This window comes from Spermophilus citellus (assembly GCF_964194105.1).
Source record: "Spermophilus citellus genome assembly, chromosome: 5".
In the NCBI taxonomy this organism is placed as follows: domain Eukaryota; kingdom Metazoa; phylum Chordata; class Mammalia; order Rodentia; family Sciuridae; genus Spermophilus; species Spermophilus citellus.
Genome location: NC_138186.1, coordinates 15,120,248 through 15,145,078, shown reverse-complemented (window position 1 = coordinate 15,145,078; position 24,831 = coordinate 15,120,248).

Sequence of the window (24,831 nt, the reverse complement as noted above, 5' to 3'; positions counted from 1 at the left end):
ATTTGCTGGATACTTAAAATTCAGCCAGGCAATCTAGGTAGAAAGAGATTTGGAAACAGTTAAGTATCTGAAAACTGGATTCGGTAATACCAGAAAAAAATTAATTTAACCAATGATCTGCACCCCTAGGCAACTTAACTGATCAAAGTTTACCAAGATAGCTTCTACACCGACTTTGTGACCATCATGATTGTGGCAAACAAATCACAGAAATGTGCTCATCCAGCACATTTTCTAATCCCTCTGTCCAAGCTAGAAAGAGTCTTGTAGACTGATTCACTTAACTAAAGTCTTCAATGGCTTAAAACAGTCTGATTCGGATGTAATAAAAATTTGCTAGCATCGCTGATTTCTCAGACGTCCGCCTCTTGAGCATGTCTTGCACTTCAAAAACCTGCTTTGAAGACCAAATTACTTTCTACCTAGAAATATGTTTTAAGAAATCATATAGTTAATAATCAGGGGCTGCTGTTTTCGTGAACCTTCTGATGCCAACTTGTACAGCCTTCGTCTTACCTGAGAGCGTAATTCACGGTCTTCTTTCAAGAGACTGAGATCACCGTCCGTAGGGCAGGGACCCATTTTATTAGAAAAGCTCCCTAGGGTTAAAGACAGAAAAGGTGAAAAAAATATATATATTGCAGATTTTCACTTCAGCTGATTTTCACTTGCAGCTGTTTCTGATCTTCCTTCCTACTTCATCCCGATAGCATCCTTCATCCTCAGCTGTTTCTGGGATCATGCTTTCAAAGGCACTTCCCTGAACTTTCTATTGGTGGTCCAGTGTGAAACTTTGCGATGATGATGCTTTGTCCCCAGCCTGCACCCAGAGCAACTTTAGTCACATCTTGCATGATCTGTCCACCATCAGGGGTCCTCGGTCTTGGCACTATTGGCATTTCAGACTAGACAGTTCTCTGCTGTAGGGACTGACCTGTGCTTTGCTCGATATTATCCCTGGCCTCCACCCACTGAATGTCAATCTTAGCCTCTACCTTTCTGCCCTTTCCCTCCAGTCATGGCAACCAAAAAGTCCCCAGACACTGCCAAATGTCCCCTGAGAGACAAAGTATCCTCAGTCAAGAACGCCCATCTCCTTGGTAAATTCTTTGCAAGACAATGTGTCTTGTTCATCTTTGGCCATCTCATGGTGCTTCCTCAATAAATGTTTCTTAAGTGAAAAATAAGTAAATAAATGCAGCCATCACTGAAGCAGGAATATTACTATAGATTTGTCTCCTCAGTCATGGGCTGGACCTCTCATTCAGTGACTCCATATGCCAAGACCTACTTCCAGGATCTTGGGATAGATATCTTGGTCTAGAGGCTGCTAGAGCTTGGAGAACCTCAGGATGCCATGGATTTGATGAGGGGATTGACTTGTTTTCTTTTTATTTTTTCCCCCAAAAGGAGACATGTATTGTAAGCAGTCAAAGCCTTATTTGTTATCTTCTTTTTTCCCCCTCACAAGAATCAAATGTTTCCATTTCGTGCCATTTGGAATTACGCTAGTGAACATATTAAAATGAAATTTCCAACAATGTAAAAGTTTGAGGCTATGGCTCCATGTCAGCATGTTTCAGAAACCTTTTTGTCCCTAGAGAGGATTCCACCAGCCTCTTTCTCACCAGCCTTGGTATTTTATTTTATAACTTTATTTCAGTACTGGTAGCATTTTACCACTGAGCTATGCCCCCAGCCCTATTTTTTAAATTTTATTTTTATCTTATTTTATTTTAATTTGAGAAGGGGTCTCACTAACTTGTCTAGGCTGGCCTCAACTGTGTGATCCTCCTGACTCAGCCCACCAAGCATCTGCGATCACAGACATGCACCCCGACACCCAAATTCCCAGCCTTGGTCCTTGTGGCCCATTCACAGGGGCATCTTGAGCCTTCCCCCATGGACTGTGAAAAACTAAAGGCAGACACCAAGAAACATCCTTAAGGGAAAGTCACATGGGCCAGGCGCCGCTTCTTGGAAACCTGATTCTTTGAAGCAAGACCAGGTAAACCCCTCGGAAGACCATCTTTACATTCAATCTAAAAGATATTTTATTGGTAGTGTAATTGTTATAGTAAATATCAAGATGAGAATTAAAAAAAATAAGATAAGGAAGATAAAATGGGGGAGGGAGTAGAAAAATATATTTATTTGGATCTCAAAAATATCATTCTTTTTGAATTTTTATAATTTGCTTTCTCCTTGTATAATTGCTAGTTGGGATAACAAATATGAAATAATAATAGGATAATTCACTTTTTAGTATTTCCTAAGAACCACACATATATTGTTGTCTATTTCACATACACATACACACACACACACACACACACACACACACCACACCAGTTAAAATAGTTATAATTACACCATTTTACAGATTTGGAAGTTGAGACTCAGATACTTCAAAGAACTTTCCTCAAATCAGACATCTTATTAGAGAAAAATGTGAAATATAGTCCCAGTTTTATATGACCTCAAAGCCTATGCCTTTGATCTGTCTGTTGATTCCTTTTAGAGAAACCACACCCCATTTTCTACTTATAGACATTTTTAAACATTGGGCAAAGTGTTCATTTTCTATTGCTGCTGGAACAAATTACCATAAATTTCTAGATTAAAACAACATCCCTGTATTATCTCGAAAATTTGTACTACCTCAGAAATCTGCTCAGTTGTTTTCTCTACTTAAAAATCTCACAAGGCGAAAATCAATATTTCAGTCAGGGCTCCAGTTCTCATCTGAGCCTTGGGGTCTTCTCCAGGGTCCTTGGTGTTAGCAGCGCAATCTTGCTGTAGCATAATGTTATATCACCACTAAAATGAATAAGTTGTAGCTCCCATTTCTTCAAATATTGTGGAGTGGGAAAAGGATTTAGAAAGGCAGATCTGATACATGATCACTTTTTGTTCAATGAAAAAAAAGCCTTCATAAATGTATTTTCTCAATATTTCCACGTGGCTCTCTCGTCCCGCCATTCGGGTCAATAGCAGAAAGTCTCATTCTTTTTCTGCTTTGAATCTCTCCAATTTCTCTTCGGCCACCAGACCAAAAAAAGCTCCTGCTTTTAAAAGCTCATGTGATGAGATTCTGTTCACCCAGGTCGTCTCCCTCCAACCATGGGAGGGTTGTGAATAGCAGAGCTTAGACATCTTTTGGAGACCATCTTAGAAATTCTGCCTACCCATTACAGTCTTTGACTTAATGAGATTTTGATCCTCGTGTGTTAAAATGTAATAACACTGTCCGTGATCATGTAATAACGTCCCTTTATCAAAGAGGTAGACTCCTACAATTCTTTTTTTTTTCTTTGTTTTCATGTAAAATATTCTTTGCTCAAAATCCAACTTTTTTTGTAGATGGATAGAGGCATTTAACTAAAATAGAATCATGCCACACACTTTTCTACCAACTGGTATTTTCATTCAATAAGGAATCATTGTCTCTCTATAAGTCATTGAATATATACCTATCTTCTTTAAAATGACATTTTCGTTTGCCTTGATGCCCCGTTATTTCTTCTGGCCTTCAGCTCAGCTCCTCTTCATTCATCCTGGTTCACATAAACCATTTGACTTTTCTCACACACACGTACACGTATGTATGAACACATGAACATGATCATTTGTAGATGTACTTTTCTTCATTGAACAAAAAGAGACAATATGTTGATGATACCTTCCTGTATCCTTCCTCGGTACCTGATGAAATTCCCTTTCAGTGAATAATTACAGCTCTAATTTTTTTTTTTCCAGTGGCCACAGAATATAACATAATTGTGTTACAGTTGCAGCATAATTTAGGTCACCATTCCCTGCTAGTCCATATTCACCTTTTTATTCCTTTTAACTTTTTCCGTCAAAAAGAATGTCACAATAAAATCTTGATACCTGTGTCCATTTTTACTGATTTTATTCCAATGGAGAGATTTTCAGGGTGAAATTGTTGGGCCAAAGAGTTTGCCTATTTTTAATGTAGTAAGAGAGTGCCAGGGTACTTTTTTTTTTTTTAAAGTACATTTTGGACAAGTAACATATAAGAAAATCTATTTCCCCAAATACTTGCCACAAATAAATTTTGGATTATTCATTTATAATATTATTAGATCATGATCAGAGATGATGACAGTTATGGTCTGGATGTGAGATGTCCCCCTAGAACTCTTGTGTGAGACAACACAGGAAAGTTCAGAGGTGAAACGATGGGGTTACAAGAGTTTTAACCTAATCACACATTAATCCTCCAAAGGGTGGTGACTACAGGCAGGTAGGGTATGTCAGGAGGAGGTGGGTCTCTAGGGGCATGCCTTTGGCTATATATTTTGTCCTTGTTGAGTGGGAGTTCTCTCTCTCTCTCTCTCTCTCTCTCTCTCTCTCTCTCTCTCTCTCTCTCTCTCTCTCTCCTTGCTGGTGCCATCTTTTCATCTGTTTTTCTCCACTTCACACTTTTGCCACGGTGTTCTACCTTATCTCAGGCCCAGAGGAATGGAGTTGGCCAACTATAGACTGAGACCTCTGAAACCCTGAGCCCAAAAATACAAAATAATTTTTTCCTCCTCTGATTGTTTTTGTCAGGTCTGTTTTGGTCACAGTGATGAGAAAGCCGACTGAAACAGAGACCTCTGTTATTGATTATTTTCACATTATTATATATTTTCTATTAAACATGAAACCTTTGGTAGATTTTATATTGAACAGCTGTTATTTGGCACATACAGGTTGCATCACTAATACCTCTCTGCCCTAAATTACACCTCTTCTCTCTTACTAGTTAGACCTTTTAAGACTCAAAGACCAGCTTGCCTGATGTTGACACTGTCTCTCCAACTTTACTTTTAATGTTCTGGCTTCCCCTGGATCATCCACAGGTGTCCACCTTCTCCTTACCACTTTCTTACATGTATGTGCTGTAGGTCCTGGGGAACTAGACAGCTGGACAGTGTGTTTAACTAGAGGAATCGCCTTATTATACAAGATAATTTATTTTACTTTTCTTTTGTGTTTGTTTTTCTACTTCCTCCTTTCCTTTTCTTCATGTTCCTGGTCAGCTGGAATTGATACTCATTTGTTTTTTTTCTTTCTCCTTTTTAATGTGTGTGTTCTGTTGTGCTTCTCCATCCAGTTCTGATTACTGTTTTTCCAGAACCCGGTTTCACATAAAAAAAGGGATAAATTCAGACACATACGGCCAAATGCCAGATTTTGACAAAGCAGTGAGAAAAGTCCCAAATGAGAGGACTTGTCAGAGAACAAGATAAGAAAACATCTGTCCAAGGAAGGAACATAGGTGCCCCACTGAAGAAGGGCTCAGCTTTAGGAAATCTGACAATTCCTATAATCACCACACCACCAAACAAGTGAGAACTCCCTGCCTCTCCTCCTGGCCCCAACCAGGTCCTAAAAAGACCTGCAGTGACAATTTGCAAGACAGACAAGAGATGGAAGCACGAGACTCAGAAATAAAGAATGCAGCCAACGTCTGCCCTCCATTCTCAATGTTTAGGGCTGGGGAAACCATGGAAAGGGAAAAGATGTTGAAGATATTTATTATTATTATTATCTCAGTCTAGACAGGTGAATCAATAATTAAGACTGGAGGTGAGGTCCCAAAATGCTGAAGGACTGTTGGCTCCCAACAAACTCCCTCCACCCCGACACCACCTCTCCACTCCAGCTGCACCATGTGCTTTGGTAAAGGCACGGGCATGGGCAAGGGCTATCTCGAACCTTCTGGGTGAGATGACAATGTCACTAGCAACTTTACTATTGCAACCCATGAATCACCCCTGGCTAAATCTTGACCACTTGAATCCAGTCAGTGTTCTTCATGCAAATTATTGAGCCAAATTTTACATAAATTAAAATATTCACCTTTCATATGTGTAGTTCAACGAGTTTTAACAATTACATGCACATGTGTAACTTCCCTCACAGGTAAAACAAAAAAACAAAACATTTCTCTGTCATGTGAAAAAATTTCCTGCATTCTGTTTGCAGTCAATCTTCCTGTTCATACCCTACCCACTAGACACACATGCAGGCTCACACAGGAACACACACACTCTCAACAAACACTGAGAGAATTTCTATCAGTATGGATTAGAATTCTGTTACAGTATTTCCCGTGTGGGGAATGCCATAGAGTTTGCTGTCATGTTCTGGCTTCTTCCACTCAGAACAGTGGGTTGAGATTCATCTGTGTCATTGCTTGCCTGAGAAATTTGTTATTCTTTGCTGAGTGATATTCCCCTTTATGGAATAAAAGGCAATTTATTAATTCATTATGCATGAGTCTGCCAAAGTTTTACTGTTGTGAGTATGAGGGCTATGAAAATGTATGTCCCTGTCTTCTTATGTGCCACAGTCTGGCTGGGCACAAAATAACCAAGCCGCGAGGCACTTGTAGGTTCAAACAGGAACTACTTTATTGCCGAACTCTAACCGGCAATCCTTGCGCACTCCCCAGGAACTCTCCCCACCCTCAACAGGGGCTCCGCAGAACTCAAAAGCAGCAGGAGCCACCCTATTGCCGGACAGCAGGGGTCTATATACAACTGAATACACAGCCTGTTTCAATCCACCATCATCCAGTCACAGCAATTACACACAGTTTAACTTAATTATCATCATCTTAATGGCTCCCTTGCATCACCTCTCAACCACTCCTTCTGGCATAATGCCAGGCGCCATCCCGACTGGGCTATGGCTCTTAACACTTATGGACATACATTTTCACATCTCTAGGATAAACATATAAGAATAAAGTCACCAATTCATTTGATAAGTGTTTGTCATTGATAAGTTTATTAAAAAATAAATTGTCAGGCACAGTGCCACCTGCCACTGTGCCATCTTCAAACACAGCCGCCTCCATCTTGGGGCAACACCAGCACCTCCATTGCCACCTCAGGATGTAGCAGCCTTCACCTTGGGACACCAACCAGGGCCTGGAGGTACATTGTCAAGATTCCTGTGGGTTTGGTTACACCTGGAGTCTTCCTGCTGAGTGTGATAGTGAAGCCAGATTTAAAGTTAGGTAGTCAGTGTAGTTAGGTAAATCGGGTCTAATATCAAGTGAAATCTAAAATGGAGGCCATGCTGAGAATGACTCAGGGAAAACACAGGACAACTCATGGAATGTTAATGAAGTCCCGAAAAGGCCCTAGGCCAAAGTCCACCTCAAAGAAACAGCCCCCAACAGATTTGGAGATAGCCCATCCCAGAGAAGTGATAAGCCCATCCCAAAAGTCCTTCCTGCCCGTTTGGCCCACCTGTGTCCTAACCCTTCCCACCTACATTCCATCACCAAAACTACAAAAAGGGGAAACAACCGCACTTCCACGGATTCCACCTCTTGGGTCCCCTTCTTCCTCTGGGAGAAGTCTTTTCTGCTGTCCTTTAATAAACTTCTAATCTCTACTCTGACCTTGCCTCGGTGTGCTTCATCACCGGTCAACAGCGGTATCACTAGCAGCCACCATCTTGCTATAGAGACAGGGGAGAGCCAGGCTCTCCCCAGCTCCATGAGTCCTCAAGTGCACAGGGACCGACAAGGCTGGCTACAGCAGGGTCAGAGATAGGAAGAAGGTATGAGGGCATCTTGCTCTTGGTTCACCCAGCCACCAGTCTGGCACCAAATAGGTTCCCAAGACCCACTTGGGCCATACTTGCTGGGCCCTGGCACCAACCTGGTCTCTGACATCAGCTGGACCCTAACTGCCTCCCCAGTCCAGCATTCACCAATCTCCTAGTCCCACCAAGTTCAGCATCAGTCTGACATCCAACAGAGCCCTCTGGCTCCCCAATCCTCAGTCTTCCAATCCATCCTTGACCACCAACCCAGCCCAATACTCACAGCTACATGGCCAACCCACAGCTCTCAGCACCTAGACTTGATCTGCCCAGTGCAGAATAGCTCTTCGTAACAAGCACACAGGTCCTGGCACTTGGCCCTCAGAACCACCTGGGAGAGAAGAACCTGATATCTTAATAAGAGCTATTTGGTTGAAAACTGTACATTGTTTGCATTGGGTGATGTTAATATTGATCTCCCCATTAAAGGAGAGTCACTGGAAACCTTCAGGGACACTACAAGTCTACAGAGAAAAAACTGTACTGCCTCAGAACCACAATGAAGATGGGAAGAGACATGAACAACATGAAAAAACAAAAGAACAAAGTGCCCCAAACAAACCAAGATGCTCCAATAATAGAATCCATTGACAACACAGTAGAAGAAATGTTAGAGAAAGAATTCAGAATATACATAATTAAATTGATCCTTGACATAAAGGATGACATAAAGGAGTGAAAACAGAGATAAATTTCAGGAAGTGAAATATCACTTCAATAAAGAGATAGAAATTATGAAAAGAAATCAAGCAGAAATCCTCGAAATGAAGAAATCATAAAACAAATTAAAAATTCAATGGAAAGTGTCATCAACAAACTAGACCACATGGAAGAAAGAACCTCAGGCAATGAAGACAACATTTATAATCTTGAAAACAGAGTTGATCACCCAGAGAAGATGATAAGAAACCATGAACAGAACTTACAAGAATAATGGTATAAAATGAAACAACCATGTTTAAGATATATCGGGATAGAGGAAGGTGCAGAGATATAAAGCAAAGGAATGCACAATCTTTCCAATGAAATAATATCATAAAATTTCCCAAACCTGAAGAATAAAATGGAAAATCAAAGATAAGAGGCTTACAGGACCCCAAATGTACAAAATTACAACAGACTAACACCAAATTACATTATAATTAAAATGACTAGTATTCAGAATAAGGATAGAATTTTAAAGACTGCAAGAGAAAAGTATGAAATTACATATGGGGGAAACCCCTTTGGATCTCAGCAGATTTCTCAATCCTAGACTCTCAAAGCTAGAAAGTCCTGGAACAACATATAACAAGCTCTGAAAGAAAATGAATTCTAACCAAGACTTTTATACCCAGAAAAATTAAACTTCAGATTTGAAAATGAAATTAAAAACTTCCATGATAAACAAAAGTTAAAAGAATTCACAACTAGAAAGCCTGCATTACAAAACATTCTCAGCAAAATATTCCATAAGGAGGACATTAAAAAAAAAAGTGAAAACCAGCAAAGGAAGGAACCACACTAAAGGAAAAGACAATCAAAGGAAAAACTGTCAAATTCAAAACCAGAAATGAACCAAAATGAGCAGTAATATAAATTATATCTCAATAGTAACCCTGAATGTTAATGGCCTAAACTCATCAAGCAAAAGACAAATTGGATTAAAAACCAAAACCCAACAATATGCTGTCTCCAAGAGACTCACCTCATAGGCAAAGACATCCACAGACTGAAGGTAAAAGGCTGGAGAAAAACATATCACTCACATGGATCATGTAAACAAGCAGGGGTTTCCATCTTCATATCAGATAAAGTGAACATAAAGCCAAATTTAATCAGAAGGGACAAAAAAGGACATTTCATACTGCTTAGGGGAATTATACATCAATAGGAGATAACAATCATTAAATATTTATGTCCCAAACAATCAAACATCTACATACATCAAACAAACCCTACTAAATTTCAAAGAATCAAATAGACCACAACACAATAATACTGGGTGACTTTAACACACCTCTCTCACCACTGGATAGACTTTCCAAACAAAAATAAGCAAAGAAACTATGCAACTAAATAATATAATTAATAATTTGAGCTTAATGGACATACATAGAATATTTCATCCATCAATTAGTGAATACACTTTCTTCTCAACAGCACATGGATCCCTCTCTAAAATTGATCATATCTTATGCCACAAACAATTCTTAGGAAATACAAAAAAAAAATAGAGATACTACCTTACATTCTATCAGATCATAATGGAATGAAATTACAAATCAACAATAAAATAAAAAAATAGAAGCTACTCCAACACATGGAGACTGGAAAATATACTATTGAATGATAAATGGAAAACAGAAGAAACGAGGGACAAAATAAAATAATACTTAGAAATAAATGAGAACACCAGTACAAGATATCAAAATCTCTGGGACAGTATGGAGGCAGTCGTAGTCCATGCATTGAGCTCATTCACTAAAAGAATAGAAAGTCAACAAATAAATGACCTAATATTACATCTCGGAAACCCTAGAAAAAGAAGAACAAATCAACACCAAAAGCAATAGAAGAAAGTAAATAATTAAAATCGGAGCTGAAATCAATAAAATTGAAATAAAAGAAACAATTCAAAACATTGACAAAACAAAAAGTTGGTTCTTTGAAAAAATAAACAAAATTGATAACCCCTTAGCCATGCTAATGAAGAGAAGGAGAAAGAAAACTCAAATTACTAGTATGTGTGATGAAAAAGGAAATATCACAATGGTCACTACTGAAATACAGAAGAAAATTAGGCATTATTTTGAAAATTTATACTCCAATAAAATAGAAAATCTCAAAGATATTGTTATGGTTTAGATTTGGTGTCCCCCAAAAGCTCACAGGAGAGACAATGCAAGAAGGTTCAGAGGAGAAATGATTTGGTTGTAAGAGTCTTAAACTAATCAGTGAATTGGTCCCCTGACAGTGATTGACTGAGTGGTAACTGAAGTAGTAGGGTGTGGCTGGAGGAGGTGGCAATTGAGGTGTGGCTTTGGAGAATACATTTGTATATGGTGAGAAGAGTCTCTCTCTCTCTCTGCTTTTTCATCCATTCCCTCTGTCACACTGTTCTATCCTAATCTTCTGCCATATCTTAAGCCCCGAGGAATGGAGTAGGCATTCTATGAACTAAGATGTCTGAAACTATGAGCATTAACATAAACCCTTCTACAGTTGTGCTGAGTCCTTTGGTTACAATAAAAAGCTGACTAACACAGCACTGACACATTTCTAGAAACATATGTCCTACTCAGACCGAATCAGGAGGACATACACAATTTAAGCAGATCAATTTCAAGCAATGAAATAGAAGATGCAATCAAAAGCCTACCAACAAAGAAAAGCCCAGGACCAGAGGGATTCTCAGCTGAGTTCTACAAGACCTTCAAAGATGAATTAACACCAATACTCCTCAATTTATTCCATTAAATAGAAAAATAGGGATCCCTTCCAAACTCATTCTATGAATAATATCTCCCTGATACCAAAACCAGACAAAGACATCAAGAAATAAAACTTCAGACGAATATCTCTGATGAATGTGGATGCCAAATTCTCAATAAAATTCTGGCAAATTGCATACAAAAACATATTAAAAAGATGGTGCACCATGATCAAGTGGGGTTCATCCCAGGGATACAAGGTTCATTCAACATATGGAAATCAATAAACATAATTCATCACATCAATAGACTTAAATACAAGAATCATATAGTCATCCCAATAGATGCAGAAGAAGCATTTGACAAAATAAAGCATTTATTCATGTTCAAAACACTAGAAAAACTAGAGATAGTAGAAACATACCTCAACATTGTAAAAGCTATCTATACTAAACCCAAGGACAATATCATTCTAAATGAAAAAAAAAAAAATTGAAAGCATTCTCTCTAAAAACTGGAACAAGACAAGAATGCCCTATTTTACCACTTCTATTTAACATAGTCCTGGAAACTCTAGCCAGAGCAATTACACAGACAAAAGAAATTATAGGGATATAAATAGGTAAAGAAGAACTCAAGTTATTACTATTTGCTGATAACATGATTCTACATTTAGAAGACCCCAAAAATACCACCAGAAAACTTATGTAACTAATAAATGAATTCAGCAAAGTAGCAATATAAAATTAACACACATAAATCAAACATATTCCTATACATCAGTGATGAATCCACTGAAAGAGAAATTAGGAAAACTATTGGATTCACAATAGCCTCAAAAAAAAAAATTGGGAATCAATCTAACAAGAGGTGAAAGACTTTTACAATGAAAACTACAGAACACTAAATAAAGAAATTGAAGAAGATCTTAGAAGACGGAAAGATCGATTGAAGTCATCGTCTGCAGTACAGGAAGCGCCTCTTTTGGGACCTACGCAGGCAATTACTGAAAACTTTTCTTTTTAAGATCACTAGGCAATGCTGAGCTGACGTGGATCTGGGGCGCACAGTCTGGGCCTCTCAGAACACACACTGAGCCCAGATCGGCTGAATTCAAGCTCCCATTCGCCTGCTTCCCGCAGACAAACAGCTGTGACTCAGCACTAATCCATCCGGCTGAAACAAGTGGTCGCCCTTCTGTTCCTACGGAGGTAAATGCCAACCAAGCCTTCATAGGTAGTGGCCACAGGTTTGAAACGGGGCTTGGGAAAGACAGTAAGGACCTACCCGTTGCATTGGTCACCTGGCAAAGGGAAACGAACTGTCGCCATTTGCAAGAGACACCACCATGGCAGAGAACTGACGTCATCAGACTGTGGCGGAGGAGATAACTTCATTGAAACCTGCGGCTACAGGTGTGTAATCCCCTAGCCTTCCCTCTCCACACATCGGGGAAACCTTAACGGCCCCTCCCAGCTCTCCCGTAAGGGCCCCTCCCAGCTCTCCCATGAGTGCGACAGCCAGCCCGAGGGAATCAGAGGTGGTCGGGAACCACGGCGCGGAACTACCGCTCCCACCAGTGCTGACAACTGAGGTCTCTTGCACCAGCTACCGGGGGTGTGGCTACCGGAGGGCAAGTAAAATTCGCTGAGGATTCTCAGCCCCAAGGTCTACAAACTTAGGGTCTGAGGGGATGGCAAACTCGAAGAGTGTGCCCAGTCGTTCATGAAAACAGGGCTCCCGGGAGCAGCAGAGCTAGCGTGTAGCCAGTATTGTGGTGAGCGGCACCCGTGAGAGGGGCCTGGCTAGAGGAAAAGTGGGAAGTGACTAGACACAAGAGGAGGCCCTAGGCACTCAGGATTGGAGACTCGCCCACTCTGGGAGGAGCTGCTGCACAGTGATTGGTTCCCGTGTATTGACAGGAGAAACTTGGCCTGGTGGGCACAGCGCCACCTACTGGAAGAGAAGTTAATCAAACTCTAAGACTGCATTCATTAGGTTTTTTTTTCTTTTTTCTTTTCTCTTTTTTTTGATTTGGGTTTTCCTTTAATTTTCATTTTTCTTTTTTGTTGTTTTTTTTAAAATTTTTTTTACAATTTTTAAAAATTTTTTTCCTTCTAATTTTAATTTTAATTTTTTAATTATTTTTTTAAAAAAAATTTCCTTTTTTTATTTCCTATTTTTTTATTCTTTTGTCTTTTCATTTCTTTTCAATTATCTTATCCCCCCTTCCTTGAATTCTACCTGCTTACTCTCATTCTCTTTAGTGACTTCTTCCCTTCCCTTCTAATACCTTTCCTCCCAAGCATCAAATAAATGTATAGGAGTAAACAGTAACTCATCAGTCAAACAGAACAAGAAGTAACATGAGCAGCTTCAAAAAGCAAGGAAGAAAAGGAGTACAAACAATGCAGGACAGCCTAAATATTCAGGAGGACCTAGAGTCATCAGAAAAATGGTCATATAAAGAACTAAAGGAACACCTTAGACAGATGGAATGGAACCTTAAAGAGGATACAAGACAGGAAATTCAAGCAGCGAAAGAACACATTGAGAATGAATTACATAAACAGATAAAAGAAGAAGTTAAGCATCTTTATCAGGAGATAGAGATTATAAAAAATAATCAAACAATAATTCTAGAAATGAAGGAAATGATAAACCAAATTAAAAACTCAATTGAGAGTATCACTAACAGAGTGGAGCAAGTAGAAGCCAGAACGTCAGATAATGAAGACAAAATATATCATCTTGAAAAGAGTCTAGCCAACTCAGAAAGGCTGGTAAAAAATCACGAGAAAAACATCCAAGAGTTATGGGATAACATAAAAAAACCAAACTTACGAGTCATCGGGATAGAAGAAGGTACAGAGATTCAAACCAAGGGAATGAGTAACCTGCTGAATGAAATAATTACAGAAAACTTTCCAGAAATAAAAAAGGAAACAGATATACAAATTGAAGATGCATACAGGATACCGAGCACACAAAATCACAGTAGACCAACGCCAAGACACATTGTTATGAAGACATCCAATATACAGAACAAAGAGAAAATATTAAAAGCTACAAGAGAAAGGAGACATATTACATTCAGGGGTAAACCAATAAGGTTAACAACGGATTTTTCATCACAGACACTGAAAGCAAGAAGGTCATGGAACAATGTATTTCAAACACTGAGAGACAATGGATGCCAACCAAGAATTCTGTATCCAGCAAAACTAAGCTTCAGGTATGACAACAAAATAAAAATCTTTCATGATAAACAAAAGTTAAAAGAATTTGCACCCAGAAAACCAGCATTGCAAAGCATTTTGAGCAAAACACTACACGAGGAAGAAATGAAAAACAATAACCAAAACCATCAGTGGGAAGTGCCTTGGTAAAGACAGAGGGTGAGGGGAAAGATAATCATGGAGAAACAAACTAAATTAAAAAAAAGAGATAAATAATCAAACATACATCAATAGTAACTCTAAATGTTAATGGTTTAAACTCTCCAATAAAGCGACATAGGCTGGTAACATGGATTAAAAAAACAAATCCAACAATATGCTGCCTCCAGGAGACACATCTGATTGGAATAGACATACACAGGCTGAAGGTGAAAGGATGGGAAAAAATATACCACGCACATGGTCCTCGTAAGCAAGCAGGGGTGGCCATCCTCATATCGAATAAAATCAACTTCAAGACTAAATTAATCAAAAGGGATAAGGAAGGACATTATATACTGTTAAAAGGAACCATTCACCAACAAGACATAACAATTATCAATATTTATGCACCAAATAATGGTGCTGCGACGTTCATAAAACAAATTCTCCTCAAGTTCAAGAATCAAATAGACCACAACACAATAATTATGGGTGACTTCAACACACCTCTCTCACCATTGGACAGATCCTCCAAACAAAAGTTGAATAAAGAAACTATAGAACTCAATACCACAATCAATAACCTAGACTTAACTGACATATATAGAATATATCAACCATCATCAAATGGATAGACTTTTTTCTCAGCAGCACATGGATCCTTCTCAAAAATAGACCATATATTATGCCATAGGGCAACCCTCAGTAAATATAAAGGGGTGGAGATAATACCATGCATTTTATCTGATCATAATGGAATGAAACTGGAAATCAATGATAAAAGAAGGAAGGGAAAATCCTACATAACATGGAAAATGAAAAATATGTTACTGAATGATCAATGGGTTACAGAAGACATAAAGGAGGAAATCAAAAAATTCTTAGAGATAAATGAAAATACAGACACAACATATCGGAATCTATGGGACACAATGAAAGCAGTTTTAAGAGGAAAATTCATCGCCTGGTGGTCATTCCTCAAAAAAAGTAAAAACCAACAAATAAATGAGCTCACACTTCATCTCAAAGCCCTAGAAAAGGAAGAGCAAAACAACAGCAAATGTAGCAGAAGGCTAGAAATAATTAAAATCAGAGCGGAAATCAATGAAATTGAAACAAAAGAAACTATTGAAAAAATTAACAAAACTAAAAGTTGGTTCTTCGAAAAAATAAATAAGATCGACAGACCTTTAGCCATGCTAATGAAGAGAAGAAGAGAGAGAACTCAAATTACTAACATACGGGATGAAAAAGGCAATATCACAACAGATGCTACAGAAATACAGAAGACAATTAGAAATTATTTTGAAAACCTATATTCCAACAAAATAGAAGATAGTGAAGATATCGATAAATTTCTTAAGGCATATGATCTGCCCAGATTGAGAAAGGAAGACACACACAATTTAAACAGACCAATAACAAAGGAAGAAATAGAAGAAGCTATCAAAAGACTACCAACCAAGAAAAGCCCTGGACCGGATGGGTATACAGCGGAGTTCTACAAAACCTTCAAAGAAGAATTAATACCAATACTTTTCAAGCTATTTCAAGAAATAGAAAAAGAAGGAGCTCTTCCAAATTCATTCTATGAGGCCAATATCACCCTGATTCCGAAACCAGACAAAGACACCTCAAAGAAAGAAAACTACAGACCAATATCTCTAATGAACCTAGATGCAAAAATCCTCAATAAAATTCTGGCGAATCGAATACAAAAACACATCAAAAAAATTGTGCATCATGATCAAGTAGGATTCATCCCTGGGATGCAAGGATGGCTCAATATACGGAAATCAATAAATGTTATTCACCACATCAATAGACTTAAAGATAAGAACCATATGATCATCTCGATAGATGCAGAGAAAGCATTCGACAAAGTATAGCATCCCTTTATGTTCAAAACACTAGAAAAACTAGGGATAACAGGAACTTACCTCGACACTGTAAAAGCTATCTATGCTAAGCCTCAGGCTAGCATCATTCTGAATGGACAAAAGTTGAAGGCATTCCCTCTAAAATCCGGAACAAGACAGGGATGCCCTCTATCTCCACTTCTATTCAATATAGTTCTCAAAACACTGGCCAGAGCAATTAGACAGACGAAAGAAATTAAAGGCATAAAAATTGGAAAAGAAGAACTTAAATTATCACTATTTGCAGATGACATGATTCTATACCTAGAAGACCCAAAAGGGTCTACAAAGAAACTACTAGAACTAATAAATGAATTCAGCAAAGTGGCAGGATATAAAATCAACACGCATAAATCAAAGGCATTTCTGTATATCAGTGACAAAACTTCTGAAACGGAAATGAGGAAAAACACTCCATTCACAATATCCTCAAAAAAAATAAAATACTTGGGAATCAACCTAACAAAAGAGGTGAAAGATTTATACAATGAAAACTACAGAACCCTAAAGAGAGAAGTAGAAGAAGATCTCAGAAGATGGAAAAATATACCCTATTCATGGATAGGCAGAACTAACATTATCAAAATGGCGATATTACCAAAAGTTCTCTATAGGTTTAATGCAATGCCAATCAAAATCCCAATGGCATTTCTTGTAGAAATAGATAAAGCAATCAGGAAATTCATATGGAAAAATAAAAGACCCAGAATAGCAAAAGCAATTCTAAGCAGGAAGTGTGAATCAGGTGGCATAGCGATACCAGATTTCAAACTCTATTACAGAGCAATAGTGACAAAAACAGCATGGTACTGGTACCAAAACAGGCGGGTGGACCAATGGTATAGAATAGAGGACACAGAGACTAATCCACAAAGTTACAACTACCTTATATTTGATAAAGGGGCTAAAAGCATGCAATGGAGGAAGGATAGCATCTTCAACAAATGGTGCTGGGAAAACTGGAAATCCATATGCAACAAAATGAAACTGAATCCCTTTCTCTCGCCATGCACAAAAGTTAACTCAAAATGGATCAAGGAGCTTGATATCAAATCAGAGACTCTGTGTCTGATAGAAGAAAATGTTGGCTCCGATCTACATATTGTGGGGTCGGGCTCCAAATTCCTTAATAGGACACCCATAGCACAAGAGTTAATAACAAGAATCAACAAATGGGACTTACTCAAACTAAAAAGTTTTTTCTCAGCAAGAGAAACAATAAGAGAGGTTAATAGGGAGCCTACATCCTGGGAACAAATTTTTACCCCTCACACTTCAGATAGAGCCCTAATATCCAGGGTATACAAAGAACTCAAAAAATTAGACAATAAGATAACAAATAACCCAATCAACAAATGGGCCAAGGACCTGAACAGACACTTCTCAGAGGAGGATATACAATCAATCAACAAGTACATGAAAAAATGCTCACCATCTCTAGCAGTCAGAGAAATGCAAATCAAAACCACCCTAAGATACCATCTCACTCCAGTAAGATTGGCAGCCACTATGAAGTCAAACAACAACAAGTGCTGGCGAGGATGTGGAGAAAAGTGTACACTTGTACATTGCTGGTGGGACTGCAAATTGGTGCGGCCAATTTGGAAAGCAGTATGGAGATTCCTGGGAAAGCTGGGAATGGAACCACCATTTGACCCTGCTATTGCCCTTCTCGGACTATTCCCTGAAGACCTTAAAAGAGCATGCTACAGGGATACTGCCACATCGATGTTCATAGCAGCACAATTCACAATAGCTAGACTGTGGAACCAACCCAGATGCCCTTCAATAGATGAATGGATAAAAAAATGTGGCATCTATACACAATGGAGTACTATGCAGCAATAAAAAATGACAAAATCATAGAATTTGCAGGGAAATGGATGGCACTAGAGCAGATTATGCTTAGTGAAGCTAGGCAATCCCTAAAAAACAAATACCAAATATCTTCTTTGATATAATGAGAGCAACTATGAACAGAGCATGGAGGAAGAGCAGGAAGAAAAGATTAACATTAAACAGAAACATGAGATGGGAGGGAAAGGGAGAGAAAAGGGAAATTGCATGGAAATGAAGGGTGACCCTCATTGCTATACAAAATTACATATAAGAGGTTGTGAGAGGAATGGGAAAATGAACAAGGAGAGAAATGAATTACAGTAGACGGGGTAGAGAGAGAAGATGGGAGGGGAGGGGAAGGGGGATAGTAGGGGATAGGAAAGGTAGCAGAATACAACAATTACTAATAGGGCATTATGTAAAATTGTGGATGTGTAACCGATGTGATTCTGCAATCTGCATTTGGGATTAAATTGGGAGTTCATAACCCACTTCAATCTAATGTATGAAATATGATATGTCAAGAGCTTTGTAATGTTGTGAACAACCAATAAAAAAATAATAAAATTAAAAAAAAATAAAAATAAAAAAAATAAAAGAGGAAAAAAAAAAAAGAAGATGGAAAGATCTCCCATGCTCTTGGATAGACAGAATTAATATTGCCAAATAGCCATACTACTAAAAGCGTTATACAGATTTAAGGAAATTCCTATTAAAATACCAATGAGATTCTTCATGGAAATAGAAAAAGCAATCATGAAATTCTTTTGGAAAAATAAGAGACCCAGAATAGCCAAAGCAACCCTGCAAGAAAAATGAAGCAAGAGCCATCACAATACCAGAACTTAAACTATACTACAGAGCCACAGTAACAAAAGTGGCATTGTATGGGCACCAAAACAGATACATAGACCAATGGTACAGAATAGAAGATATGGAGAAAAACTCACATACATACAGTTTTCTCATACTAGACAATGGTGCCAAAAACATTCTTTGGAGAAAAGATAGCCTCTTTAACAAGTGGTGCAGGGCAAACTGGAAATCCTTGTAACAAGATGAAATTAAAGCCCTGTTTTAGTCAGCTTTTTCACTGTGGTGACTAAAAGACCTGATCAGACAATTTTAAAGGAGAAAAAGTTTATTTGAGGGCTCATGGTTTTAGAGGTCTTAGACCATAGACAGCAGGCCCTATTCCTCCAGGCTCGAGGCTAAACATCATGGCAGAAGAGTGTGGCAGAGGAAACCAGCTCACATGATGATCACAAAGCAGAGAGAGAGAATCCACTCTCCAGTGTGAAAAAAAAAAAAAAAAATATATATATATATATACCCCATAGCCACGCCCCCAATAAACAACTTCCTCCAGCCATATCCCACCTGCATCCAAGTGTCACTTAGTCAATCTCATTAGGGATTAATTCACTGATTAGGTTAAGGCTATAACCCAGGCATTTATTTTCCAAACCTTTTTGCATTGTCTCACATGTGAGATTTTGGGGGACACCTCACAACCAAACCAAAACTGCCTCTACCCTGTAAAAAACTCAATGCAAAGTGGATCAAAGATTTAAGCATTAGAACAGAGACCCTGCACCTAACGGAAGAAAAAGTAGGCCCGAATGTTCACCATGTTGGACTAGGATCCGACTTCCTGAACAAGACTCCTAAAGTGCAAGAAGTAAAATCAAGAATAAATAAATGGGATAGATTCAAACTACAAAGCTTCTTCACAGCAAAGGAAACAATCAAGAATGTGAAGAGAGAGCCTACAGAATGGGAGAAAATCTTTACCAAATGCACCTCAGATACAGAATTAATCTCCAGGATATATAAAGAACTAAAGAACTCAACACCAAAAAACAAATAACCCAATAAATAAAGGGGCTATGGAACTGAACAGACACTTCACAGCAAAAGAAATACAATCAATCAACAAATATGTGAAAAAATTCAACATCTCTAGTAGAGAAATGCAAATCAAAATTACTCTAAGATTTCATCTCACTCCAGTTACAATGGAAATTATCAAGAATGCAAGCAACAATAAATGTTGTCAAGGCTGTAGGGAGAAAGGTACACTCATACATTGCTGGTAGGACTGCAAATTGGTGCAACCACTATGGAAAGCAGTATGGAGATTCCTCAGAAAACTTGGAATGGAACCACCATGTGACCCAGCTATCCCATTCCTCAGTTTATACCCAAAGGACTTAAAATCAGTGTATTTCTATTTCACAGCCACATCACTGTTTATAGCAGCTCAATTCATAATAGCCAAGCTATGGAATTAACCTAGATGCCCTTCAACAGATGAATGGATGAAGAAAATGTGGTATAAATACAGAATGGAATATTACTCAGCTTTGTAAATAAATGGATGGAGCTGAAGAATATCATGCTAAGTGAAATAAGCCAATCCCCATAAACCAAATGTCAAAATGTTTTCTCTTATATGCCCATGCTAATTCACAATGGAGTGGGGTGGTTATGGAAAAATAGAGTTACTCTGCATTAGGCAGAGGGGAGTGTAGAGAGGGGAGGGGGTATGGGAGTTGGAAGGGTAGTAGAATGAATCGAATATTATTACCCTATGTACATATATGATTATACAACCAGTGTGATTCTACAATAGGTACAGCAGAAGAATGAGAAGTTACACTCCATCTATGTATGAATGGTGTGTCAAAATGCATTCTACTGTCTGTGCAACTAATTAGAACAAATAAAAAATAAAATAAAAGGGCTGTGGATGTAGATAGATAGATAGATAGATAGATAGATAGATAGATAGATAGATAGATATCTGTCAGGTTTTCAAAGTGATTACACTATTTTATGATCCTAACACTAATGGTTAAAGGTTTTGTCCATATCATCATTTTATTTTTTGTTGGTTGATTTTTATTTCATGAGTTTTTTATCCTGATATTCAGTGCATATTTAAGATCATTATATATTCTTAATGAATTGCCCCTCACCTTTTCTTACAGTCTACACTGTGATCTCTAACATTTGCTATTTGTATTTACACTAGCTTTCTTATACATAGTGTTTTTGTGATGTATATTTTCTGGTCCTTTCTTTCTCAATGTATTTTTGCCTTTAAATTTATAGTACACTTCTTGAAGCCAACATAGAATCAATTTTGCTTTTTCATCCAGATTGGCAAGCTCTGCTTTATTTATTTATTTATTTTTGATACCAGAGATTCCATCCAGGGATGTTTAATCACTGAACCACATCCACAACCCTTTTTAAAATATATATATTTAGGTGTAGTTGGACACAGTACCTTTATTTAACTTATTTATTTGTATGTGGTGCTGAGGATCGAACCCAAGGCCGCGCACATGCTAGGCAAGTGCTCTATGGCTGAGCTACAACCCCAGCCCCTCCACAACCCTTTGTTATATTTAATTTAGAGACAGGGTCTCACTAAATTTCATAGCACCTCACTAAGTTGCTGAGGCTGGCTTTGAACTTGCAATCCTCCTGTTTCAGCCTCCTTAGCCATTGGTATTACAGATGGGCACCACTGTGCCCAGCCCAGTCTCTTCTTTTCAATGAACTGATTTTGTCTTGAATATTTCATGTAATTATTTGTTTTTGTCAGTTTATTTCAAGCTGTGACCAAAAGTCCTGATAAGAAATACACAGAGATGGAAAAGTTTATTTGGGTTGACAATTTTAGAGATTCTGTCCACGAACAGCTGCAGAACATCATGGCGGAGGGAAGAAAGCAGGTCTAGAAATGAAACTCAGGAAGTAGAGAGTTCTCTGCTCTTCACGACCAAAATGCAAACCCTAAAGGCACGTCCTCACCCCAACCCACCTCCTCCAACCACATCCTACTTGCCTACATTTACCACCCAATTAATCCATGTCAGTGGATTAAGCCACTGATTAAGTTAAGGGTTTCATGAACTGGGTGTGGTGACAAGTGCCTCCAATCCCAGCACCTTGGGAGGCTGAGGTAGGAGGTTTGGGGGATACCTCATATCCAAACCATTACAGCTGGGTTTATTTACCATCTTGCTATTCACTTCTGTTTTTTCTCCTTCAGTTCTCTGTTCTTCTGTTGAGTCTCTCCTGCCTTCTTTTGAGTTACTCACAGGTGTTTAGTACCACCTTTATTGTTTTCTCACCTATGTCTCTCAGGTTGGTACTGTTTGCGTGAGGATTAACATCATGTGTCCTAAAATTACCCAAGTCTATTCTGAGTCATTGTTATAGAAGCTCAAACTTCACAGCTAACAGTCCACTTCACCCACTTCCCACATCTCCTTTCACCAATGACATGTCCTCCCAGTTCCCACACCCCATCTTTTGAGCTGCTATTGTTTTGTCTGTTATCTGTATGTGTTTTCTAACCCCCACCTTAAAATGTCATTTTTTAAGTTTTAAAAGTAATGATTTAAAAATTATTTATATTAACAAAATTATTAGAAATATTGGTCTATTGTATTTGCCAATCTTGGCCATCCTCCATTCCCCTCTATAGACCATCTTGTGTCATTTTCCTTCAACTTAAAGAATATTCTTTAGCCTTTTTCTAATAGTGCCAGTCTGCTGGAGAAAAAAATTCTTCCAGGTTTCTTTCATCTGGAAATGTCTTTATTTCATCCTCAATTTCATAGACTATTTTGGCTAGATACAAAATTCTGTATTGGCACATTTTTTAATCATGATGCTGGTTTCTGGTCCCTCATTTTTTAAATATAATATCAGTCGTTTTTTATAGCTTGCTTCCTTATCTATAGAATATTTTTCCTTCTTCCTACTTTCATGATTTTCATTTTGCCTTGGGTGTTCCCATTTGACTAAGGTATTCCTACATGTTTTCCTTGTGTTTGTTCTTTTCAGGTTTACTGAAGGCTTTGAACCTACAAGTCAATGTATTTTATTGAACTTGGGAATCTTTCAGTCATTATTTTAAAATATTTTTAAATATATATTTATTCCATCTTCTTACTCTTATTGTTCTAAGTCTCTCATTGCATGGATATCAAACTCTGTGATAGTACCTCACAGATCTCTGTATCCCTCTTCATTTTTGTAATCCTTATCTTTGTTTTGCTTTATTTTTGTCATCCTTATCTTTGCTTTGCTTTATATTGGCTAATTTCTTTTTTTTAATATTTTATTTTTTAGTTAACGGCGGACACAACATCTTTGTTTGTATGTGGTGCTGAGGATCGAACCCAGGCCGCACGCATGCCAGGCGAGCGCGCTACCGCTGAGCCACATCCCCAGCCCATATTGGCTAATTTCTATTGTACCTGTCTTATTTCCTCTGCATTGGTTTTATTGTTAAGTCTGTCCAATGACTTTCTCATTTAATCTTTGGATTTTCAATTTTGTCTCTGAAATGTCCCAGTGATTCATTTCATGAAGAGCACATTCCCTTTTGATTGTTTGAAAGCATTTTCTTTAAATTTTTAATACATTTAGATTGAATATTTTAATAATTTTCCCTGATAAATTTAATAATTGAATTATTTAGGGATTATTTTAATCTACTTTTCCATTTTAAAAAATATATTTTATGTTTTCTGGTTTGTGTATGTGTGTATTAATTGTAAATTATATAACAGACATTGTAGAAGACTCTGGATTCTGTTATTTTCCTCTGAAAGGTGTTGATGATCTGATCATTTTTCTAGTAGGCAGTTCACTACCCACACATAATGAATCATCAAGCAGTTGTTTAAAATTATGCTTTTTTTATTCAAACAAATGTCTAGAAATATTTTTGATGAATTAATAAAAACATATAGCAGTTCACTTGTTGGCTTGTCTCTTTAAAGTTGTGTGGGCTTGCATTTATATTTTATTATAGAAGATCTATGAAGGGGGAAAATCTGAAGCTTCCAAAGTTTTTAAACTTGTTACAACTCATAGAACTCAACTCCTTCTGCTTATCTCATAGAGGCTTATTTTAGGCTTTCTTTAGATTCAGAGTAAGACACTCCAGAGTATGGTGGGTATTCCTAACATGAAGACATTTGGTGCCTCCGTTTTCTGTGTAAATCAGTAATGAGGTGTTAGCAAATGTCTCCTGGCTGGAGTTGAACTCCACTGCAGTTCAAGCCCTAGTATTTCTGTTCCACTTCAGGCCCATGGCAGCCACTAAGGGTAGCCACTTAGCAAAGCTTCAATGATTCCACCATTCCTATGGACAGGATGAGGACTCAAGGGCCATCTCTCTGTGGACATCTCCCCGCTCTCAGTTCTACTCTGCAGACACCAGCTGCTGCAGCTGCCCTGAGCACTGAACTTCGTTCCCAACTCTGTGGGGATTTCTCTGCTTGGACTCCACTTCACTGCCTCACGGTTGGAATAGGTGTCCAGGTGGAAGGCCACTGTTCACCTTAGTGGACTTTCTCATAAGTTTTTCTTCTCTCAAGGATCATAGCCTTACATTTCCTGAAACTGGGGCCCCACACAGTTACTCCATTTATTCTTTCCAGCTTAAAGGTTGATGATAGCAAAAAAGCTAGTCCAGTACTGGCTCTTCTGCCATAGTTAAAACCAGAAGTGGCAATAGTGTTTGATGCTTTAATTAATAAATTGAAATTAACACATGAATTTTTCATGGGATAACTACCATCCTAGGTATGTGCTAGTAATACAGATGTAGGT